This window comes from Stegodyphus dumicola, chromosome 11, assembly GCF_044657685.1.
Source record: "Stegodyphus dumicola isolate Sdum_Otavi_A_Nest chromosome 11, ASM4465768v1".
Lineage (NCBI taxonomy): Eukaryota > Metazoa > Arthropoda > Arachnida > Araneae > Eresidae > Stegodyphus > Stegodyphus dumicola.
Genome location: NC_140778.1, coordinates 21,505,084 through 21,530,268, shown reverse-complemented (window position 1 = coordinate 21,530,268; position 25,185 = coordinate 21,505,084). Strand labels below are relative to the sequence as shown.

At 32.4% G+C, this 25,185-nt stretch overlaps 1 protein-coding gene across 2 annotated transcripts in view; it reads left to right on the top strand.

The window, feature by feature from the left end:
• LOC118195459 (clavesin-2-like) overlaps window positions 1–25,185 on the top strand; it is a 233,562-nt gene that overhangs the window by 63,054 nt on the left and 145,323 nt on the right. For both annotated transcript variants that reach the window (XM_085826575.1, XM_085826576.1), the window contains one exon: window positions 7,873–7,985. The gene's annotated coding sequence lies outside the window, so the exon portion shown is untranslated. The remainder of the gene's footprint in view (window positions 1–7,872; window positions 7,986–25,185) is intronic.

The window sequence follows — 25,185 nt, the reverse complement described above, 5'->3', positions numbered from 1 at the left end:
TAATTTAATGCATTTGCAGAGGGCACCTAGAGCCGCAAAATTTCGAACTAACCAAATTTTGTCCGCTTTCACCGGAGCGCCTCTAAGCACGAATTTGAAATTCGAATTTCTTTTTCAATTTATTACAAATTTCGCCTGAATTTAGTAAAATTTTAGTTAACGAAATCTACAGTTTAAAAGAAATATGTTGGCACTCCCTAAAATAGAAGATAATTTTCTTATAAGTTTAATTAACCAGATCAGTAATTTAAAAGAAATATGTTGCACTGTCCGAAATACATTACTTTTATCTTCCACTCGCTTATGTGCTGCCATTCGGAAAAAAGCAAGCTATTTAATTTTTCTTTCAAATTTAGTCATTTTATCATTTATAAAGTCTTTTTTGCATGACTTCGTGGTGTAACTGGAAGCACGCTGGACTAGACGCGTATCCCGGAGGCTAGGAGTTCCAATTCCGGCTACGGCATTCAGGATTTCTTCGGTTTTCTGGCATCAAAAACTACTAAAATATCTTCTAAATGGCGTCCGAAGGCTGCGGACGATAATTCGTTACCACCAGGATTTGGCCATTGGGTTTCCTAGCCCTCTAACCGGCTAGGCCGTATATATACGGCCTAGAATATGTTTTGTGATATCTGTAAGTACGCATATATACGCGCATATTAAAATATCTCAAAGAAATTTAGACAATGTATTAAATGCACAGAAATCCAGGCATAAAATACCAGGAGGTTTTTTACATTTAAATCAAGAAAATAACTTTATATCGTAGTAGTTTTGGGAAGTTTGTGCTTTCTTAGTGAAAGCCCAGACCGGTCAGAGGGCTAGCTAGTCTTAGTTGCTCTTTAAAAGGGGGAGTATATGAGCTATTTTCTGCCTTATTTCGGCATGCCTTTGAGCTGTAATTGGAAGCATACTCGAGAGGTTCAGGGTTCGAATTCTGGCGAGGACACTGCACAATTTTTACGTCTCCTGCTTCAAAAGAAACCTAATGACTCTACATGTTATTAACAAACTAGGCATTTTAACACAGTAAATGTATAAGGACAACTATTTCTTCTTATCGACTCTTCAAACATGCTCGAGTCCCAAGTAGAACAGGGGGTTTACTTAAGTGGAGTCATATACCTCAAAATCCATAAGATCTCCGAATAGTCTGACAGTTGAAGAATTGGGATAACTTATTTATTTTAAAGGCAATTACTTCTAACTTTTTACACCTGACTACATAATATAGCTGCTTTCTGAAGCAGTCATCAGAAAGTTTGTGTTGCCAAAAATATTTTTATAATTTAATCCGCTTTGTGACAAAATGCTTCATCGTGTTTCCACCTTGCGCGCACAGTTTAAAACATTCTGTTGCATAATTTATTTCCATATTTAATATATAGCCTTTATAGCATTTGGAAACTACTGTAAACCAGAAATTTTAAGACTTCTACGCTAAATTTTTATTTTATTTGGAGTTGAACTTATGAAATGTATTTATTAAAAAATCTGTAATGTTTTCGTGCATAAAATGTTTTAATATTAAAATATTCATCAGATTTTCGGGTTACTTAGAAAATAGTGCCCATTTAAAGAATTCCATCCAATTTCAAGTATGTACCATTAGACATTTTTAAAATATCGTGCGCCCAAGGTGGAAACACAACAAAAAGTTTTGTCAAAAGCGGATTAACACTCCGTTGGAATTTCCTCAGAGATTCCAATTAAAACTCTAATGAAGGAACAGCGCATGAAAATTTTATTAAACGCAAAAAGAAAAAAAAAAAATCTGAAATGTTTCAGATTTTAAATTACGTCCAAAGGGGCGTTTTTTAACATTTTGTGTGTTACCTTTCTTTATTAAATATCATGTTCCTCGCACTTAAACCATAAGATCCAGTGCAACAGCAATATCGCAAAATAGTTTTAAAACGAGCATATCTTTAGAATTTCCGATACAGAGAATCACGCGCTGGAGATAAAAATGTTTTTTCTGCACAACGTTGCCATTGCTCGCTTTGAAATCCTTGAGTTTGTTAATCAAAAATTCGTCAAAGTTTTAAAAAATAGGAAATCAATCATAAAACAAATTTCAAATTTCAAATTTGGTCTTCCACATGCTCATATTCGTTGGAGGATTACGTTATTCAAAATTCGATGACTCTATGTACCGTTGTTTTATCACAATACGAGAAATATACATACATTTATGCAGATTTTTCATTATTTAATTTCTTCAAATATAATGCAGGACTCTAACATTTTGTGGCAACAGTTTGAAAAGTGAACCGCAAAATGCCAAAACGAAACTAATAGTCCTTAGGGATTCAAATCCCTTTGGACTAAAAAAAAAAAAAAAAAATGACTACATACAATCAACCAGAGAAAAACCTATATCTTTCTTAAAATCAAATTCTATACATTTTACGTGAGACGTGAGAGAGCAATACGTGGCTCACGAGCCTGCGTATTTAACATTGCCAACAATTTAATTATTTTAATAAACAACTATTTTAAGAACTATTGAAAACATATTCGGAAGCTAAATAATAATAATTTTCATCTTATGCTTATGCTTATGAGACATCTTTGTCCATATTAATGCTCAGTTTCTTCTTCCTTTACGTTACTTTATCACAATATATATATATATATATATATATATATTTCATAAGAATAAATTGAATTTAATTAAATAAATTTAATTTAAATACAAATTTGATTAAATTTTCTTTGCGCCATTGCTTCAAGGAATGAAGTTTAAATTTAAACAAATTTAAATTTAAATTTTAAGAAACACGTATAAAAGTAAAAAAGCAAATTAAAAGCCAAAATAAAGAAAAAAAAGAAAAAAAGCCAAAATAATTTTTAAAAAAAATTTAAAATATGCAAACATATTGTTACGAATTTGGTATTTAAAAAGCTAATGTTAGTTCAATTATAAATTAAATGGTTTTATTTCTCGCGCAGTGCAGCGCGTGACGAATATTAAAAGAAAGCTAAGCCGGAAAATTGAAAATACAAGAGCGCGTGCATTAAATAAATAAATATCTCTTTTTGATTTCGAGAAAGTACTGGAAAATTTTTGCGCGTGATTTTGAAATCTTATAAAAGGAGGAAAACATCTCAGTTTGTAGTAGTTGCTTAGTTTATTGTTGTTTAGAAAACTGCTCTTGTTGATTGTAGCGAATTCGCGGATTAGCGTTCTTTAGCTGTTTTGAATTACGTTCTATTGGACATTTGAGTAGTTAAAAGATAACTACTGTGAGATATTGTAATACTGCATGATAATTTGAGAAAATTTAAGCATTTTTGTTGTGATAATAATAAATTTTTGTTCATTTTCATCGGACTTGTGCATTCATTTCATAACGAACCCGTACGAACGCAACAATTTTTGGTGTCAGAAGTGGGATTTGAATGCCAATAACAAGAGCGATGGAAGAGCAATTAAGGCAGTTAATATCAGCCTTTGCCTCATTTAAAGAAGAAATTAAAGAGGAAATGAAATTGGGCCAGGAATCCGTTAAGGACGAAATGAAAGCCGTTTAAGCTGGTCAAGAAGAAATGAAAAGAGAAATTACTTGCATAATAGAAAATATATTTGAAGCTATGGAAGGCAGAATTGACGCAGTTGAAAATAAAGTTGGACATATTGAAGAAAAAGTTTCTTCCGTAAAAGATCATATTGAAGAAAGAGTTTCTTCGGTGAGAGAAGAAATAGAAGAAAGAGTTTCTTCTGTAAAAGAACATATAGAAGGGAGAGTTTCTGCTGTGGAGGAACGAATTGAAGGAAGAGTTTGTGCCGTCCAACACCAAATCGAACAACAAATTGATGAGAGAGTTTCTGCAGTTGCCAAAGAAATGGATACTTTAAAGAAATTCATAGCGTCGGAAGGGAGCAGGAGTGATGATTTTAAATTCTTACCAATGCCTGCTCGTCCACCTCTGAAGCTATCCACATATGATGGGAAGACATCCTGGCAAGTGTATAAGACACAATTTTCTATCGTGGCGGATGCGAATGGATGGGATTCCCAAGCTAAGGCCTGTCATCTCGCCGCTTCTTTAAGAGCCGACGCAGAGGATATCCTTCAGACTCTTCCCGAAAACAAAAGGTTAGATTTCGAAGCTCTGTCCGGCGCCTTGGAGTTGCGCTTTGGGGAGAAGTGTTTAAAAGACTACAGCAGGCTCCAGTTAAAATCTCGTCAACAGAAGCCTACCGAAACACTTCAGGAGGTCGCCACGGATGTTGAAAGGCTGTCACATCACGCCTTTTCGGAGTGCCCGACAGAAACAAAGGAAATCCTGTCCCTGCAATATTTCATCGATGGCATCCGGGACCCTGAAATACAGAAAGCTATACGAAGGGCGGATGTGAAGGATATAAAAAGTGCTCTGTTGTTAGCCATGAAATTCGAGGCAGCCCAGCAAGCAACTCATACAGACCGCTACCCAGTCAGAGCTATGCGAGTCCACAACCAAGTGGATCAACTGATGGCTCGTTTAGATGATTTATCCAGACAAGTCGACGCTTTGATACGGAGTAGCAGTGAGAACAAAGTGGCTGTAAGATGTTGGAGATGTGGTTCTGAAGGTCACCTACGACGGCATTGCAGAACACCCCAGGGCACGGATAATGAAACGGATGAGTTGACAAGACCAGTGAATGCTTTAAGACGGAATAGTGGTGAAACAAAACCGACCCTAAAGTGCTGGAATTGCGGTGTTGAAGGCCACCTACGAAGGAACTGCAGAATTCCCCAGAGCACGGAAAATAAGGCATACGATTTAAACAGACAATTAAATGCCACGGGAAGGAAAAGGACTGACAGAAACCAACAGGACTGGGACAAGAAATTACCACTCTTTTTACTGGCTTACCGTAGTGCTGTCCACGAGATTACCGGCTATTCTCCATCACAGATGCTTTTCGGTTGTGACCTTCGTCTGCCTTGTGATCTATTGTTTGGCCGCCCTCCGGATGCTCCTTCATCGTCTGAGGAATATATTCAAGATCCCCAGGCCCGGTTTGAAGTGATGCACAATTTTGCACGAGAGCGAGTCAACTTGGCGACGGAGAAGATGAAGACCCGATACGACACAAGAGCTACTGAACATCAATCCACGAAGGAGACAAGGTGTGGTTGTGGAATCCGACTGGACGGAAAGGACTTTGTCCGAAATTACAGTCACCTTGGGATGGGCCGTACACAGTCCTAAACAGGCTGAATGACATCGTGGTTCGGATTCGTAAGTCTTCGAACTCTAAACCTAAAGTCGTTCATTACGACAGGTTAGCTCATTACTATGGCCACAGTACATAATGTAAATAATTGTAAATAGTATAAGACCATGGTCCATTTCGTTTTTAAATGTGTATTTGATTTGTATTTGATAGCATTTGATTTGTTTTATGTATTGCATTTATTGTTCATGTTGTTTATTATTGTAATGTAATGCTTATTAATGCATTTATGCCACAGTTGTAAGTTTAGCTTCCTGCCCACGGTTTGTACTGCCCGGGACGTGCAGTTCTTGGAAAAGATCCAAAATTTTTAAAGGACTTACTATAGTTGTCGTTGTTGAAAAAATGTAAATATATTTTTAAATAATAAATCTAAACAAATGTGACAAATTTATTTTCATGTATTTTTCCACTCATATTACTGTTCGGATATAATTCATTAAAGATTATCTCTCTATATATATTGTTACGAATTTGGTATTTAAAAAGCTAATGTTAGTTCAATTATAAATTAAATGGTTTTATTTCTCGCGCAGTGCAGCGCGTGACGAATATTAAAAGAAAGCTAAGCCGGAAAATTGAAAATACAAGAGCGCGTGCATTAAATAACTAAATATCTCTTTTTGATTTCGAGAAAGTACTGGAAAATTCTAGCGCGTGATTTTAAAATCTTATAAAAGGAGGAAAACATCTCAGTTTGTAGTAGTTGCTTAGTGTATTGTTGTTTAGAAAACTACTGTTGTTGATTGTAGCGAATTCACGGCGTTCTTTAGCTGTTTTGAATTACGTTCTATTGGACATTTGAGTAGTTAAAAGATAACTACTATGAGATATTGTAATACTGCATGATAATTTGAGAAAATTTAAGCATTTTTGTTGTGATAATAATAAATTTTTGTTCATTTTTCATCGGACTTGTGCATTCATTTCATAACGAACCCGTACGCACGCAACAATATAAAAGATTTAATTCTCGAACTAATCTACAATATCATTTAAATTCAGAAGCATAAGCAAATCAAATGCAAAACCAATCCATGAAAATAAATTCACTAATTTAGCAAATTAAAATTAAACAAAAAAAATTAATTTTTTAAAAAATTTAATTAAAAAAAAAATCTGAAATTTTTCAGATTTTAAATTATTTCCAAAGGGGCGTTTTTTTAACGTTTTGAGTGTTACCTTTATTTATTAAATATCATGTTCTTTGCACTTAAACCATAAAATTCAGTTCAAGAGCAATATCGCAAAATAATGTTAAATTAAGCATATCTTTAGAATTTCCGATATACACAGTCTCGCGAGCTGGAGATAAAAGTATTTTTTTTTTCTATATAACGTTGCCATTTCTCGCTTTTAAAGCATTGAGTTTGTAAATCAAAAATTCGTTAAAGTTTTACAAAATATAAAATCTATAATAAAACAAATTCCAAATTTGGGATTTCAGATGCCCATATTCGCAGTAGGATTTCGTCATTCAAAATTCGATGGCTCTATGTACCATTGTTTTATCACAATGCGAGAAGTAGACAATCATTTATGTAGATTTTTCATTATTTAATTTCTTCAAATATAATGCAGGACTCTAACATTTTGTGGCAACAGTTTGAAAAGTGAACCGACGTTTATGAGTCCGACGCAAAATGCCAAAACGAAAGCAATAGTCCTTCGGGACTGAAATCCCTTTGGACTAAAAAAAGTTTAATTTAATACTTGACTTTACTTGTTTCTCAAAGGACCCAATTAGTGTTTTCCTTTTAGAACTTTAATTCTTAATGCTAATTTCTAAGGGTACCACTTTATTGGTATTTCTTTTTACTTTTGGTTTTGACTTTTACCCTTGCCTGCATGAATGACGAAACACGAATTGAATAATTGGAGAGTTAGGTTTGGAGGCAACTTCCCCTTGATAAGTCTGTCTCCTGCCTACTCAATAGTCATTCACTTATGCATTTTTAAAAAAATTGTTTGGTTTAATTTTAATTTGCTAGATTAGTGAATTTATTTTCATGGATTGGTTTTGCATTTGATTTGCTTATGCTTCTGAATTTAAATGATATTGTAGATTAGTTCGAGAATTAAATCTTTTATATGTTTGCACATTTTTTTTATTATTATTTTGGCTTTTTTTCTTTTTTTTTTCTCTTTATTTTGGCTTTTAATTTGCTTTTTTACTCTTATACGTGTTTGTTAAAATTTAAATTTGTTTAAATATATATATATATATTTATATGCTTTTGGTACGGCCAATTTCAACGAAAACGGGAGGTGCATAACTACATGTTTAAAGCAGACCCCATCTGTTTTGAGTTAAGCGAGATACATGCATGTATTGAAAACGAAAGAAACCCCTTTTGAATCTATTTTAAATCCATTTTAAAACCATTTTGGAAGAAATGGTTCTTTATTCTGTTCCTACATAAGTATGATACCCGAAATTTTTCGAAATTACAATACTTTCTTTACTTCCTACGAGAAAGTAAATGTGCTTTGTTAACGACAGTGAATCAGCCGATAGTATATAATATTTAGGACCGCTTTTGTCTCTCTCTATATATAAGTATATAATTGATTTCTATGAAATTCATGATATGTAAGCAAATTATAAATTTTAATTTTCCTTATTTTCTTTTCAGGAATTGATTGGATTTTGAATTTCCTTTGCTGATGGTTTTCTGCTGGCACGAAACCTAGGCAATATTGTGAATAATACTGGCAGTTTGCTGTAGACAATTTCGCCAGTTTGTGGGTAAGTAATTTCTACTAGTATAGTTTGATGCTTAGATTTAATTGCAGTTCAATAACAGATGCACTCCGCTCGTTAAAAAAGCAAAACTAGTTTCGTGTTTTCTGAATATTAAAGAATAGTATGCTCAAAAGCAAATGAATTTATAATTATTTTTTTTATTTGTTCTAAGCAATAGATTTACATTTGCGAATACTAATATTTTGGCAAATAAAAGTGCAATTTTTATGATATAATCTTTGTGCAAACATATATTCTTAGCACCGGTCAGACATAACCATTTATGTTTATAGTTTTTGAAAGGCGAAAAGTATGTAATAATAAGCCCAGTACTAATTTCTATTTCATCATATATATTGTTGCGAGAGTACGATTTCGTAATAGATTGAATGCGCATGTCTGATAAAAGGTTAATTACTCCTATCGAAAGAAATATAACAGAACGCTGGAATTGTAGGAATATCCTCAGAGATTAATTCAGAAGTCAAACAACAAAAATTAGCGTTATATTTTCAAATTTTCACAGGACTAGTTTCGATGGTTTTAGCGAACCACCATCGTCAGCTGCAAAAGCGGAAGTGAGGGAAATAAGATATAATGATCTGATAAGATAAGGAAGCCTGGACATAAAATAAGCTAGTGGCGCCATCTGTTGGTGAAACCAGAACTAAAACATAATTTCTTTAAAGGCCGAAGCAAAGATGGATTGGAATTAGGATCGTTAACTAGAACAGAAAGATTTTTTTGAATGTGAAATGCCTCTAGAAAATCCAGTTCTCCAATGGAAGATGTTTTTTGAATAATTTTGGCAGCAGAAAACTTGAACGTGTGATTTTCGGACCAACAATGTTGGGCAACAGAAACTTCTGTGTTTCCTTTTTTCTAACATATACCTCATGTTCCTTGACGCGAAATTTTAAGGCTCTCTTAGTTTGCTGTTTGACTTCTGAATTAGTATTTGTTCGGCGTGTTATTGTGTCTTAATCCTCAGAGATATTCGTATAAGTGTTCAAAATGTCACGCAGTAATAGTTAGTAGTTATATTTCAAATTACTAGAAACAATAAATAGAATGCAATGCAGTGCGCATTGAAAGAGAAAGCTAATGTGATCTCACGCTGAACTCGCAACAAAAGCAACAGCAGCTAACTAAACACCTGATCTGAGATGTTCTCTCTCTGTCTTTTATAGATTTAAATCGATCGGGAGAAATTTCTAGCAATTTCTGCTGCTCGAGATTTCTGGAAAGCAATAAGAGGATGAGACTACGGTTACAGCTAACATAGTGGTCAATTACATTTATTCAGTTTCAGTACAAAATAAAGAGATGCCCATTTATTAAATGTTAAATGCACGTGCACATGTATTTTTACTTTTCCCGCTTATCTTTCTCGCAAGTCTCGTGCTGCATTGCACGGAGGGAATACAACAATTTTAATTATAATTCTACTAACATTAGCTATCGAAGTACAAAATTCGTGACGATAATGATCACCTTTACATCAAATAATTTTTAAAAAGTGCCCGAGTCTTTTTATAACTAAAAAATAAGTCTATGTACATAAAATCCCTGAATGTTCAATATTTATTACATTTCTGTTTTAAACGCAGATACGAATTCCGCAGCAAAAATATATCAGATTTTGTCTTTTATAAAAATGACCCAAGTTTATATTGAAATTGTTTTGATTAATATACACTTTTGCTAAACCTTACTCTTTCTCAAGCAGTACAGAACAGTACATTTTTGGTCTGTGAAATAAGAAATGCATCTTTAATTAAAAATATTAATAAACTAGCCGCTACGCGACCACCTTCGTCTGGCTTTTAAATACACTGGAAAAATGCCTAAAAGGAACATCAAACATTAAATTTAAAAACAGTACAGAATTATACTCTGCAGAATAACTTTATTTCTCCCTAACTAACTCATGCAGCGATGCGATGCGGATTAATAACAAATGGCAATGGACTGTATTAAAAATGCGATTCTATTTTCAAGCCAAAAAGAAAGTTGGGCTAATCTTTAGAATATGGTAACAGGTAGTTTGGCGACATTTTGGTAAGGCGATAAAGGTTACTAGCTAGGACTACTTTTTAAGTGAATAATTGTCTTTTTAAGTGAAAATAGGTCGATGTGTACATGGATAATGTCAAGAGAGTGCGCAATGCCATTTTTGTGCAATTCTGGGATTTTTTTTAAGTGAAAATAGGTCGACGTGTACATGGATACCGTGTATGTGCAATTCTTAAAAACGCGGCAAGCAGTTTGCGATTCTGCACTTTCTCCCAATTTCGCACCTAATCTTCGTCATGATTAAGCATTTTTGTTCAATAAAAGTTCTAGTATAAGCGTAATTCGGCTAGCAGATTATTGGAAAAAATGTTGAGTTAAAAAAAAAAAAAACATGCCTTTACTTCGTGAAAACAAAATGGCGTCCAAAACAAAACTAGCAGGTTGCTGTAGCAGGATTGGTCCCAAAATTTTCGCCAAAAAATCGCCAAGTTACCATAATGTAAAGATTCACGAAAAGTTAAAAAATAAGCTAAAATTAAATTATAAGTTGTGCAAATTAAAAAATAATTTAAAGTTGTGCTGCGAATTCAGCTAACATAAACAGAACATCTACTCTCGACTCCAAAGCACGAGTAGTCACGTGATTGACTTAGTCAATCTGCGTTCGCAATAGCAGCGTCATCTACAAAAGCTAAATTTAATAATAACATCACCCAAATAAATAAATAAATAAATAAAAATCAAATTTAAAATAAATAAAAAAAAAAAAATCTGAAATGTTTCAGATTTTAAATTACGTCCAAAGGGGCATCTTTTAACATTTTGTGTGTTACCTTTCTTTATTAAATATCATGTTCCTCGCACTTAAACCATAAGATCCAGTGCAACAGCAATATCGCAAAATAGTTTTAAAACGAGCATATCTTTAGAATTTCCGATACAGAGAATCACGCGCTGGAGATAAAAATGTTTTTTCTGCACAACGTTGCCATTGCTCGCTTTGAAATCCTTGAGTTTGTTAATCAAAAATTCGTCAAAGTTTTAAAAAATAGGAAATCGATCATAAAACAAATTTCAAATTTCAAATTTGGTCTTCCACATGCTCATATTCGTTGGAGGATTACGTTATTCAAAATTCGATGACTCTATGTACCGTTATTTTATGACAATGTGAGAAATATACATACATTTACGCAGATTTTCATTATTTAATTTCTTCAAATATAATGCAGGACTCTAACATTTTACGGCAACAGTTTGAAAAGTGAACCGACATTTATCCGTCCGACGCAAAATGCCAAAACGAATGTAATAGTCCTTCGGGACTCAAGTCCCTTTGGACTAAAAACACAAATTTCAATAAAAATGTATTACACATATAAAAAAAATTACAACGAAATAGGCAACATCCCTTAATACAAATATTAATTATCCTAATAAATAAATTAACCCACTTTCCATTGCCTTCTGTCAACAATGTCCGGTATCCAAGAGAAGCATTAAATTTAAAAACTGCGCAGAATGATCGCTCTCTTTTTTTCTGAGTGGCAACAATGCTGATATCAGCAACAATGGTTGGGTGCCATTGCTGCTATTGAATTACCAATTTGATGCGATTTCATCAAAAGACATTAAAAAAAAATCTGATTCGAATTTTGAAAAAAATCGCTTCCAGGTGCACTGGCTCTGGTCTAGATGCACCTATGTACCAAATTTCTTAACCCTGGGTTTATTAGCTTACGTGCAAAAAGCATGAACGAAAGACACACACGCACAGATAGACGGACTTTTCCTTTTATATATATGTTACCGTGAAAGACCGAAATTGGAGAATGTCGACTTTCACCGGAGATTATCAACGTTCACCAAATACGTCGGTGAAAGATCGAATATTGCACTACATTCTTGTATATTCGGACCCTCACCGGTGTATGTCGACAATCACAGATATGCTCTGGTGAGAGTCGAACAGAGAGGTTATAAAGTGCCATAATAGTTTAAGTTGTTGCAATAAATAAGATTTGAATCACATAATTTAGTAAGTTTTTTATGACTCTTATTTTATTTTCTCATTTAGAACGTACTGTATAATTAAGTAAGTTTTTAACTTCTATTATTTTCCTTTCTCATTTTGAATGTATTTGTGTTTTAGGTTCTCATGTTTTTAAGTTCTTATTTCAAATCTCAAGTGCGTTTATTCTCGACTGAATTACGGAGAAGAAAATATAATATTCTTATATGTTCAACATTCACCATTAGTACATGGTGAATGTCGACATTGACCAGTGTAAGTCAGAAATAAGAGTATTTGGAAAATATTTCGGACATACACCAAGAGACTATGTGAATGTCGACATTCTCCAGATTTCGGTGTTTCACCGTAACATATATATACAGATGATGGACGGTTTGGATTACCGTTCAAGCGACCCTCTTTTACGCATCTGACCGGAGTGGAATCACTGGACACTGGTAGTTTGACTCGGGTCGAAGCCTAAGCTATTGGAATAGCTATATATGAGAGTTTCATGCTTTTACCCTTGTGTAAGTTTAGCATAAGTCAGTTTCATTAACAGAAGGTCTTTGCGAAAATATTATTGCCTTATAAAGAGAACTTCGTGTAATTTTCCACAATCAGATTAAGTAAAATATCAATTACTAATTTACTTTTCTAGCGCGAATTCAATAATTTATTTTGTAACCCAAACAATAAATTCACCATTAATATGGGATCTTTTCTTCAGACGTACTTTATTTTCATCAAATAATTGTCAAAGCATTTTTTTCTATTTAATGCATACTTAAACTGCATAAAGCACTAGTTTAGAACTTAAGCAGTCCGAATGCTCTATTTAAACACAGCAGATGGGCCAGAATTTCTTCTCTTTCTTTTCTCTTTAGGCCAAACGGCGTTATCCCAGAAAGGCTATTAATTTCAAAACGGCATTTTGCGTCGATTCTCTTTTCAAACTGTTGCCACCAAATATTATCACCATATATTATATTTAAAGAAACTAAATAATGAAGAACCTGCATGGATGCAAGAATGTTTCTCGCATTGTGAAGAAATAACAACGGTACCTAGACCCATCCGATTTTGAATAGCATAGTCCTCCAAGCGAACATATGCATTTTGAAAGCCCGAATATTGAATTTGTTTTATTATTTATTTAAAATTTTGTAAAACTTCAACGAAATTTTGATTAACAAAAAAGGCCTATTTTCAAATTTTACTTTCGCATGCTGTCCCAGAAGAAAAGAAAGAAAATTCAAGATAAATTAATATTTAAAGTTTAATTTGAGCAATGCACTGCATAAAGATGACTATAAATATATTTCTACAATTCAAAACATAAAAAAATTGAAATTTTATAGATATAAATCTTAAAATGTGTGATCGTAGGCAAAAATGCCTGGCTCTTTCAACTTTCATGGTATCCAACCTCTTTGTTTTGTAACCTAATTTATTCTTTTAAATAAAGAAATTTAATTATTTTAAATATAAACTATTAATGTGTTATATTCATGATAAAAATTAATTACAATAGTTTTTGTCTTTAGCAAATTAATAGAAAAATAATTTGTCTTCCACTTTAATTCTAGTCCGTTACCTTGAGATTATTTTACCCAAAATTAGTTTATAAATCTGTCTAAAAGTGGCAGTATATATTCAGTGGCATAGATAAACTAGTTAAGATAAGTTTCAATATGTACTGCCCTCTCTTAGGCAGATTTATAGACTAATTGGAAGTAAAATAATCTCAAGGAAACGGATTTCACATGAAATGGGAGACAAAATATTCTTATTGATTTGCTAAATTTGTATCTAAAAATTTTCAATTTTTTTTTAAATATTTTAAATAGTAGAGATATATTTTAGCTTCCGTAATGATTGAATACACAAGTTGATAAAAAGGTTAATAAAATTTATTCTTATCGCGAGAAATAAAACAAAATGCTGAAATATTTCCTCAGAGATATTCGTACAATATCACAATATCACACAGTAGTTATATTTTGAACTACTAAAACGTTAAATAAAACGCAATTCAAAACACAGAGAAAGCTATTCCTATCTCACCGTGAATTCACTACAATCAATAAGAGAACTAAGTAAACAATTAATAAAAAAATGAACTGAGATGTTTTGCTCCGGCTTTTAGAAGCTTTTTAATCATGCACGAGAACATTCTGGTATTTTCTTGAGGTTTTTGGAAAGCAAAAGAGATATTATTTATTACAATTACGAGATATGTATTTATTAAATGCGAGTGCTCATGTATTTTTACTTTTTCGGCGTAGCTTTGTTTAAAAACTCGTCACGTGCTGCATTGCACCGGGAAATACAACAATTTTAATTATAATTCTACTAAAAATAGTAAACTAAACACAAATTCTACTAAAAATAGTAAACTAAACACAAATTCTACTAAAAGTAGTAAACTAAACACAAATTCTACTAAAATAGTAAACTAAACACAAATTCTACTAAAAATAGTAAACTAAACACAAAATCCGTAACAATATTTCTAGTCATTTTATGCAATGCATTGCTCAAATTAAACTTTAAATATTAATTTATCTTTAATTTTCTTTTTTTTTCTTCTGCAACAGCATATGTACGCCAAATTTGAAAATTGGCGAAAAGTAACAACCGAATAACGTTATCTTTTCAGAGACAAGGTCTTTTCAAATCATCCTTCTTCTGGCAAGGCAATGTCAATGTCTTTTCAAAATACCCGTCTAACTCATCTTTTCCAAGCTGTCAAAGTTGAACTCCTTTCTTAAGCAAGATGATTGACAGCTGTTTTTTTTTTTTTTTTGAAAAAAATCAGCGTATGAATATGCTTCAGCTACCATTCTTCTCTGAACTGTTTTGAATAGATCGTTCTCCATTCAATTACTGAGTCAATTTCAACACGATTAATTAGTTTTCAGTTCTAAAGAACTGCATTTGATTTGCTTCTGTAATATTTCATAGGATTCATCAATCATTTTCCCCAATCTGAAGGGAAGGTTTTCATTGCAATTACAAAGCTCCTATTGCTTTTTCAACTTGCTTTAAATCTTGAAACTTGCTTGAAATGTAGAAAAACAACAAAAACCAAATTCCTTTCTAAACAACGCTTTAATAGTAATTAAATAATCAAATACAGTATCGGATATATATCGGTCTAATATAATCTATATATATAAAGAAGAATGTCTGTTTGTGTGTTTGTTCGCGATTAACTCGGTCATTGCTATAGTTATCATCATCAAACTTATAATTGTTTTCTGGGTCCTGAGAAAGGTAGAAATCCACTTTTTTCAGAAAGCAAAAATATTAGAAAGGTTTCGTATTTTAAATTACGTCCAAAGGGGAGTTTTTTTAATATTTAAACATAACATCATAATCTTTATTTATTAAATATCACGTTCTACGTACATAAACAACCATAAAATTCATTTCAAGAGCAATTATCGCAAAATGATTTTAAATTGAGCCCATCTTTAGAATTTCCGATACAGAGTTCTCGCACGCTGAAGATAGAAATGTTTTTTCTTGTACGACGTTGCCATTGCTCGTTTTGAAATCCTTGAGGTTGTTAATCAAAAATTCGTTAAAGTTTTACAAAATATGAAATCGATCATAAACCAAATTCCAGATTTCAAATTTCGGCTTCCACATGTCCGTATTCGCAGCAGGATTATGTCATTCAAAATTGGATGGCTCTAGGTACCGTTGTTTTATCACAATGCGAGAAATATACATATATTTATGCAGATTTTTCATAATTTAATTTCTTCCAATATAATTCAGGACTCTAACACTTGGTGGCAACAGTTTGAAAAGTGAAACGAACATTTAAAGTGAACCAAAGCAAAATCGCAAAACGAAAATAATAGTCCTTCAGGGACAAAAACCCTTTTGGACTAAAAAAAGCTAAAATCAGAGATTATTAGTTAAAAAATCGTTTTCGCCCTCATTTACCGAATGGCAACAGTGTGGCACGCTGGAGATAAAAATCTGCTTTATTTCGAGAAGCGTTGCCACTACTCGTTTTCAAATCGTAGAGTTTAGTAAAAAATTTCTAAGTTTTACAATGAAATAAAAATAACATTGCTAAACTTAAGTACATTATTCCCGATTCCAAAAATTCTCAGGAAGTCATTTCGACTGTTTCTATTTTCGTACCACTTTAATCAGCCGAGATATTAATTAAAAACTCTGAAAAACACTCATTTTCGCACTCATTTTCCCGAGTGGCAACAGTCTGTCGCGTTGGAGATAAAAATGAGCCGAGATATTAATTAAAAACTCTGAAAAACACTCATTTTCGCACTCATTTTAACGAGTGGCAACAGTCTGTCGCATTGGAGATAAAAATGAGCCGAGATATTAATTAAACACTCTGAAAAACATTTTCGCACTCATTTTCCCGAGTGGCAACAGTCTGTCGCGTTGGAGATAAAAATGAGCCGAGATATTAATTAAAAACTCTGAAAAACACTCATTTTCGCACTCATTTTAACGAGTGGCAACAGTCTGTCGCATTGGAGATAAAAATGAGCCGAGATATTAATTAAACACTCTGAAAAACACTCATTTTCGCACTCATTTTCCCGAGTGGCAACAGTCTGTCGCGTTGGAGATAAAAATGAGACGAGATATTAATTAAAAACTCTGAAAAACATTCATTTTCGCACTCATTTTAACGAGTGGCAACAGTCTGTCGCATTGGAGTTAAAAATGAGCCGAGATATTAATTAAAAACTCTGAAAAACACTGATTTTCGCACTCATTTTCCCGAGTGGCAACAGTCTGTCGCGTTGGAGATAAAAATGAGCCGAGATATTAATTAAAAACTCTGAAAAACACTCATTTTCACGAGTGGCAACAGTCTGTCGCGTTGGAGATAAAAATGCTTTATTTCGCACACTGCTGCTCGCTTTCAAATCGTACAGTTTGATAATGAAAAATTTGTAGTTTTACAAAGAGGAATGCCTGTTTATATGTTTGTTTGTTGGCGCTATTGATTTCTGATTGATTTCGACTAAAATTGAATATAAGTGAAATACTAGATGGAGTTTGAGCTTTCACAACCATTTGATTAGAAAAACGAAAATCATTCAAAACTGTGAGCCATTGTTGCTAATATAATGAGAGAGAATTAGTTTATTTTTCCATGGAAATTTTTTAGGTAGTGTCAGACTGAAATGTATCTGACTATGAATCGTATTTTTTACATCGTTATTAGAGAAGAATTACAGCGGTATCGTTCTCTCTGTTGTTAGACACATTATTGTCAACATAACTTAACTGACATCAGATACTTCCGCTAGTAATAATATATAAGTCATCTCACTAAGAAAATTGAACATTGATGTAATGAACTGAGACACGATTGATTGAACGGAGATTGATGAGACACGATTGGAAGGGGGAAAAATCTCAAAGTATTGAAATTTTTAGATCCTAAGGATCGTTCCGAAAGGCTCTATGATTTATCGATAGAGATGGCCCAGGTGGAATAACGAAACATTTCATTAGATACTAAATGAATATGCATTTAGACTAATGCACGGACATTATGTATTTTGTGAAAGTTTAAAAAGTTAAAAAATATGCAATGTAATTCTATAAAACTATTGAATGTTGTTGTTGTCTTTTTAATAAATTTCATGGAAGAATGATTGCAAGAACATCAAAAAGGCTGGATTTTCATTTTCACTCTAGTTTTGTGGGGGTCGGGAAGTCTCCCATACTTCTCCCGTACCCCCAGTTTACACAGGAAAACTTTCGGATAGCCCTATATTCATGGTGCTCCCATGCCGCAGAGACACTATACATTTACAAACATCCATGCCTTCACCGTGATTCAAGCCTTGGCCTTTCCGTCTGCAGTAATCAGTCTACACAGGAAGACTTTCTAATCGCCCTATATTCATGATGCTTCCATGCCGCAGAGACACTATACATTTACAAACACCCATGCCTTCTCTGTGATTCGAGTCCTGGCCTTTCCTTCTGCAGTAGGCTTCCCTAATCACTATACCGTTTGGGAGGCAATATTGAATGTTTTTTTATTTAAATGTACCCTGAATTAAATGCATTTTTTATTTCAGTCAACCAGATGGAAAAGAACAAAGAAAAGAATATTTTTAAGAAATACGTCTAATCAATTTAAATAGTTTAGTTTGTTAATTAATAACACAAATTAAATGTGGAAGAATAATATCTTATGTTTTATCGAACGGCAACAGACTCGAATGAAAACAACACAAAATGGTGTTTCGAGACTAATAGCACTTTTGGTCTAAAAATAAATCAAATATAATAAATATTAAAAATAAAAAAAAAAATCTGAAAGCTTTCAGATTTTATATTACGCCCAAAAGGGCATTTTTTAACGTTTTTTGTGTTACCTTTATTTATTAAATATCATGTTCTTCGCACATAAACCATAAAATTCAGTTCAACAGCAATATCGCAAAATAATTTTAAATGAGCATTTCTTTAGAATTTCCCATATACAATCTCGCGCGCTGCAGATAAAAATGTTTTTTTCCGTACAGTGCTGCCACTGCTCGCTTTGAAATCGTTGACTTTTTAAATCAAAAACTCATAAATGCTTTACAAAATATAAAATAGGTAATAAAACTAATTCCAAACTGGAAATTTGGGCTTCCAGAAGCCCATATTCGGGTGGAGATGTATACGTTATTCAAAACTGAATGGCTCTAGGTACCGTTGTTTTATCGCAATGCGAGAAACTTGTATACATTGATGCAGATTATTCATTATTTAATTTCTTTAAATATAATGCAGATCTCTAATATTGGATGGCAACAATTAGATAGCTCTTGTGGGGAGAATTGACCCTTTAGGCTAATAATCAATTTAATATAATATTTTAGTTTAATATAATAATATCAATCATGTATCTAATATAATAATATCAGTAATGGATCTAAAATAATATGCCAATCTAATTTAATAACATTCGTATTTCTATTGCTTAATTTCCTTTTAATTATAGATATATTGAATTGGAAATAAAGTCAAGAACTTCGTTTTTTAATTTCGACAGTTGTTAAATTGTAGCATTGCCTGTGTTTTGGTAATCCGACATCATACTCACTTCTACTTCTACAAATTATCTATTAGCACTGCTTGACATGTTTGACATCAGATCATTTCTACCGTGACATATAAAAGTGGATCACTTTTTTAGTGTAATCCGTTTATAATGACTCTAAACTAGTGTTTTATGCTGATTTGTTTTGAATGGCTGACTTATAGTGTTTGAATGCATTGGTGTTTTAAATGTTCAAGTTTGATCCTTTAATCGTTGAAATTATTGGATTGAAATTATTCATTGTTGGATTTTTTATCTTTTTAAATTATGTCTACTTACTGTGGTACACCTCCGGCTAGTTTTTAAGTTTTTTTTTTTTTTTTTTGATGTAGTGGTAACTTCAGTAATCCTTGAGGCATTTGAAAGTGATCCATTTGTAATGGTTTCTTAAACCTGTAATCACTTTGTAGTAATTATACCGAAACGTCTCTGTATTTGACGCATATTACTAAGCGGTTTCTTTGCGTGCAGAAAAGACATACATGGAAAATCTGTTTATATAATTTTTAGTCAAAATTGGACGTTAGCTCCGAATGGGGTTGCAGAGATGTTAGGTTATTTTGAAGTAGGAGTTGTGAAAAATGAGCAATGTCCTCGCCGGGATTTGAACCTGGACATCTCAAGTGTACTAGCTATTACACCACGAAGGCATACACAAATGAGAGAGAAAATACCTTATATACTCTCCCTTTTAAAGGGAAACTGGAGATTAGGGAACGGAATTCACAAATCATGGTCGTGAAGAAACATCATCCACCACCTTTTAGTTTGGGCGCCACTGTAGAATTATTAGGTTATTTTGAAGTAGCAGATGCGAAAAATGAGCAATGCCCTCCGCGGGACTCGAGCCTGGACCACTTGAATGCGAACCGAGTGTGCTAACAATTACACCACGAAGGCATGCAGAAAAGAGGGAGAAAAAGGATATTAGACTGGAAACGGCAGTTTGTGTCGAAACACTTAAGTGCGTTGTGTCGCTTTTCGAATGGTTGCCACCAAATATTATAGCTCTGTGTTATAAATATTTAACGATATTAAATAATGAAGAAACTGCATGAAGGTATGCATGTTTCTCACACTGTTAAAAACCAAAATCCGTTGCCATTCTTAATAGCATAGTCCTCCACCCTAACATTGGTACCTGGAAGCCAGAATTTTGAGTTTCGAATTTGTTTTATTCTCTATTTCATATTTCTCGCTTTGAAATTCTTGAGTTTGTTAATCAAAAATTCGTTAAAGCTTTACAAAATATGAAATTGATCATAAAACAAATTCCAAATTTCAAATTTCATCTTCCACATGCCCATATTCGTAGGAGGATTACGTCATTCAAAATTCGATGGCTCTAGGTACCGTTGTTTTATCACAATGCGAGAAGTATACATACATTTATGCAGATTTTTCATTATTTAATTTCTTCAAATATAATGCAGGACTCTAACATTGGATGGCAACAGTTTGAAAAGTGATTCGCCGTATATAGTGATTCAATGCAAAATTGCAAAACGAAAACAGTAGTTCTTCAGGGAAAAAGGCCCGTTTCGACTGAAAAAAATATTTACGAATTGGGTATTGCTTGGAAAGAATAAACTAAATTCATTCATATTGAAATGTTTCTGTACACTTTTCTTTCAAGTGCAGACAGAACTTATATATTTCGCTTTGGCCGCAGCCGCTAGTCATTATTATTATTGCTTTCACCTGTCGGCTGGTCCTATAAGATAATCCAGTTCTTCATTCATCATTTCGCTATTAATTATTTGGGTTATTCTTCTTCCATATCATAAAATCCTTCGCCCCCAGATACCTTTGCAGTTTGTATGATTTCTTTGACTTCATTTGCAGTCAATGGAAATCCTTTAAAATTGCTGCCGACGTCTGGCCAGAATTGATGCCAGAAACTATTCAAAGTTGATGAATGAAATTTCAGAGTTGGACAAATTAAATGAAAATAAAGATAACACTTTGCATTAAACTACTACGAGTCTTGCATTAAATTACTATGAAACTGATTCATGTTCTTTTGGTCTTTAAAAAACAATTACTTTGCAATCCTTTTTCGTCACTTAAAGTCTTGTTGTGATAATAATGTGACTTTACTTAAAACGTGACCTGATTTTAAAAGTCCACTTTTGTGTCACCATTTGTTTTAAAGTAATTTCCTGTCGATGTTTCATCGATAAATTTGTTTGGGAGTCACGACACTGATCTAGATTTTCAGCCGAATTCACGTGAAACGTAATCGAATATTTTCTTTTATCAAAATGATTCAGTTGTAAGTGATGTACTATCTATTAGAGCTGTGGTTATCTGATAATGTTCCGCTTGATGACTTTGTTCTTTGCTTATTATAGGAAAATTTACCTCTAAATTACATAACAACTAGTACCTCTGCGTAATTGTAGTCTTCTCTCCATTACTGGAAGGATAGGCGACTTTTATTTCTTATGACAGTAAACTTGTGCCATATCCAGTAAAATCTCTTTTAGACAATAAGTCGAGTGGATTATACCACTGAACGCTGGGAGTTTGCCATGAGATCATTCCCAGGAGAATGCCGCGACGTGATGGCTGCATAGGAAGCTTTTTCCCATTTGTAACATGAATGCGACCCAATTTCCCTTAAAAAGTCTTCCACGAAGGCATACCTCCTTTTAGGCAGATAACTCTTGTGTGCCTTGCCATATTCAAATAACCAATCTTCGTAAGACTACTCAATCTTTCAGATATTTTACTATTATAGAGTATTATAGAATAATTCAATGCTATAGAGCATTTATAGAGAATCGTATTATGACGAAGCCTACCAGCGGCCGAGCGGTAAAGTCGCTGAACACTGGTAGTTCGGTCCGAGGTTCGAATCCCGCGAACGGGCTGGCTGCATGGGTGTTTTCGTGGTTTTCCCCATGTGTAACGTGTATACGAGCCAGTTTTCCTTAGAAAGTCCTCCACGAAGGCATCCCTCCTCTTAGGCAGATAGCCCTCGAGGATTTGCCATAATACACACACACACACGTATTATGACGGATTATTAATTATTTATAGACTGTTATATAATATACAGTACTATAGAGTACTGACAGGGTATTATATTATCATAGAGTATTTACAGAGTATTATATTATTATAGGGTGTTTATTATTATAAAGTAATTATATAGTATTACATTGCTACAGTGTATTATAAAATAAGTCATTATTATAAAGCATTTATACGGTATTATATTATCATACAGCATTATAGAGTATTCTATTCATTTTTCTACAGTACTGTTATATTTATGCTGCTATATATTTATAGGTATTTATTATTACATACTATTTGCTGAGTGTTATATTATTATAGCGTATTATACAGTATTCATTATTATACAGTATTATTATAAAGTAATTATATAGTATTACATTGTTATAGTGTATTATAGAATAAGTTATTGTTATAAAGCATTTATATAGTATTATATTATCATACAGTATTATACAGTATTATAGAATATTTCATTGTTATAAAGCATTTATACAGTATTATATTATCATACAGTATTATACAGTATTATAGAATAATTCATTGTTATAAAGCATTTATACTGTATTATATTATCATACAGTATTATAGAGTATTCATTTTTCTACAGTACTGTTATATTTTATACAGTATTTATTATTAACCACTATTCTCGGAGTGTTATATTATTACAGCGTAATATAGAGTATCCATTATTATACAGTATTTATACAGTATTGACTTTGATATACTCTGAAAATGGTAATTTTCGAAAAATTTAATTAACGTTGAAGGTGGATATGCTTATCTAATCTTGAAAACAAAAAGTAAAATTAAAAGACGAAATAAAGTTGTTTAGAAAAAGAAATACTATTGTCTTTCAGAAATCGTCAGCATATAGGAAGACAACAGATGTGAATTACTTGCTGTTATTTTGGTTTTGAAGTTTGATATGATTCATTTAGTTACGGCAGAGCATACTATTCCTACCTGCGTAAGAGGGGACGTTTTCGTGGAGGACTCTCTAAGGAGAGCTTATCCATATTCACGTTATACCTGTAGAAAACAACGAAAACGTGCATAAATCAGGTCGTTTTCCTGAAATCCAACATAATAAAGTTGAACTATTGTATACTTTATATAATAGTGAATGCTCTATAATAATATAATACTGTATAAACACTGTATAATAATAATTACTCTATAACGTTCTATAATAATATAATAATGTATAAATACTGTATAATAATAAATACTCTATAACATTCTATAATAATATAATACTGTATATAAATACTGTATAATAATAAATACTCTATAACACTCTATAATAATATAATACTCTCTATAATACGCTAAAATAATATAATGCTTTGCAAATACTGTATACTGCTGAATACTCCATGTAATGATACAATACTTTATAAATACTGTATAATAATGCTTTATAATATACTTTATAAATACTCTATATTAATATAACACTCAGCAAATAGTATGTAATAATAAATACTCTATAAAAACGGAACACTATAAATATAACAGTACTGTAGAAAAATGAATACTCTGTAATACTGTATGATAATATAATACTCTATAAATGCTTTATAATAATGACTTATTCTATAATACACTACGGTATAATACTGTATAATTACTTTATAATAATAAATAACCTATAATAAAATAATACTCTATGATAATATAATACTCTGTCAGTCCTCTATAGTACTGAATATTATATAATACTCTATAAATATTTTATAAACAATTTATAGAGAATTTATAGAGAATCCGTAATAATACGATTCTCTATAAATGCTCTATAATATTGAATTATTCTATAATACTCTATAGTAGTACAATACTGTATAAATACCCTAAAATAATGTGTACTCTTTAGTAAAATAATACTCTATAAAACTCTAACATAATAAACAACTCTGTAAGAATAAAATGCTGAAATAGAAAATAATTGTAACTTTTAAAACACTGAATTCCTTCCTAGACACGTTTTCAATTCTAGGACTAAATTTTCCTTAAAGCTATATTATACCATGTACATTTCCAGAAGTCAATATTAGTAGTTTCTCAATCTTCGGTTGAAACAAACACAATTTTTAGACATTCTTGGAAATTGGTGTATTTAAGGAATAATATTAAAAGAACTCCGGTTTTTTTGAGAAGCTTCATTTATGGTAAATAAATGCCGTAACTCCTGATGTTTGTACTTTTACCAAATTCTATGAAAATATCTATAGTTAGAAGATTTATTCATTACTTTATTAGTTAAAATCACTCCTGATTCCCAAGGTAATCAGACATAGCTCGGTCTCTTTTAGGAGAAAACGAATATTTGCTTCTGCCTAAGGTGTTGGTGTTGGTGTATTTAATTATGGCAAAGCACACTAGGGCTATCTGCCTAAGAGGAGGGATGCCTTCATGGAGGACTTTCTAAAGGAAACTGGCTCGTATACACGTTACACATGGGGAAAACCACGAAAACGCCCATGCAGCCAGCCCGTTCGCGGGATTCGAACCTCGGACCGAACTACCAGTGTTCAGCGACTTTACCGCTCGGCCGCTGGTGGGCCGCTTCTGCCTAAGGAGACATTTTTTAAATTTTAAATTTTTCTTTGGCGTGTTTTCCTTTCATTTGATCTATTCTATTTCCTAAGACCTTAATTAGCATAAGACTACTTTAATTATGCTATAAAATTTATTATGGTAGTATAAAATAACAAAAAAAAAAAAAAAAAAAAAAAAAAAAAAAATCTGAAACTTTTCAGATTTTACATTACTTTCAAAGGGGCGTTTTTTTAATATTTTGTGTGTTACTTTTATTTATTAAATATCATGTTCTTCGCACTTTAACCATAAAAATCAATTCAACATCAATATCACAAATTAATTTTTAAATGAGCATGTCTTTAGAATTTCCGATACACAGTCTCGCGCGCTGGAGATAATATTTTTTCCCTACTATGTTGCGAATCCTCGCTTTGAAATAGTTGAGTTTGTTAATCAAAAATTCTATAATGTCTGACAAAATATAAAATAGG